The sequence below is a fragment of the Lepisma saccharinum genome, unplaced genomic scaffold (genome assembly GCF_977018435.1).
Source record: "Lepisma saccharinum unplaced genomic scaffold, izLepSacc3.1 HAP1_SCAFFOLD_537, whole genome shotgun sequence".
NCBI classification, from domain to species: domain Eukaryota; kingdom Metazoa; phylum Arthropoda; class Insecta; order Zygentoma; family Lepismatidae; genus Lepisma; species Lepisma saccharinum.
In genome coordinates, this window is record NW_028143217.1 from 83,620 (window position 1) to 84,802 (window position 1,183).

Sequence of the window (1,183 nt, forward strand, 5' to 3'; positions counted from 1 at the left end):
AGTTTGTGGAGATCTGTAGTGTTTTGTTGCGTCTTGTAAAAATAAGTCGACATTGTTCCTCGGTCGACTCGTGGGATGTTCAGGTTTGAAGGATTGGTAAAACGTCAAATAAGTTATTTATGATGGATGGAATTTGCTATATTTTAAAACTCTCTACAAGTGTTAAAAGTATTATCATTGTATGTGCAAAACCAAAATGCTTCATTTCTTTCACAAGGAAATTTGTTACGGACGACAAGTTGAAAGTAAATCACGTGGAAAGAAAGCATGCGTTTAAGAATTGAATCGACGAAGAAAATCTATCAACGAAAGCTGTAAATGAATGCTTCCACTCTTAAGGTCCCAATAAGGCTATCTTTACCATACCTCCCCAGTGGCGCAATTGGTTAGCGCACGGTACTTATAAGACAGTAACCGAGAGATGCCGGGGTTGTGAGTTCGAGCCTCACCTGGGGAAAGTTTTTTTTTCCGCTACAACTGTTTTTCAATGTCAACATTATAATTTAAGCGTCGAGTAGATAAGATTACCGTGCCGTCAAACTGGACGATTTAAGTTCTTGGAAACTTCTATTTCATGTTTGAGTGTAAAACAGTGATTTACCCACCCCTAGCACCTCTACAATTACTCACAAGGGTCCAGTTTATGGTTGTTTTTGCTCTAAATTTAACCTTACATCTCCCTATATACGAACTTACATCACCACATGCAAGCACGTATGTGAAAATATATTTCGAGAGGGGTCCTAACCAAGTGTCTCAGATATAATAATACTAACAAAACTTACATTCCTAACACGTCCCTGCATTTTTTTTTTAAAAAAAAAGCATTTCGGATGTTTCCAAATCAATAGGTGATTCTGGAAGTATTTCGAATTTTGATCACGGAAATGACATCCGTCTTTCCACATCACGTCAGGATTTTTAACAATTTCACAATCAAAATTTTCATATTAGCCATTGTATTACATCTATTATCTAACGCAACAAAATACATTTATGCAAGGGAAATTTAGGTTCTTTCCAAATCAATAAGTGATTCTGGAAGTATTTTCAATGCTGATCACAAAAATGAAATCCATTTTTGCCCATCACGTCAGGATTTTTCAGTTTCACAATCAAAATTATCATAATCACCATTCCATTACATTTATTATAGTACGCAACAAAATAAATTTATGCAAGA

The 1,183-nt window shown here is 35.4% G+C and overlaps 1 non-coding gene across 1 annotated transcript; it reads left to right on the forward strand.

Moving 5' to 3' along the window:
* Positions 1-367: 367 nt before the first annotated feature.
* TRNAI-UAU (transfer RNA isoleucine (anticodon UAU)) lies at positions 368-457 on the forward strand. Its single transcript is given in 2 exon segments — positions 368-405; positions 422-457. It is a non-coding gene; the product is annotated as a tRNA-Ile (tRNA).
* Positions 458-1,183: the final 726 nt, after the last annotated feature.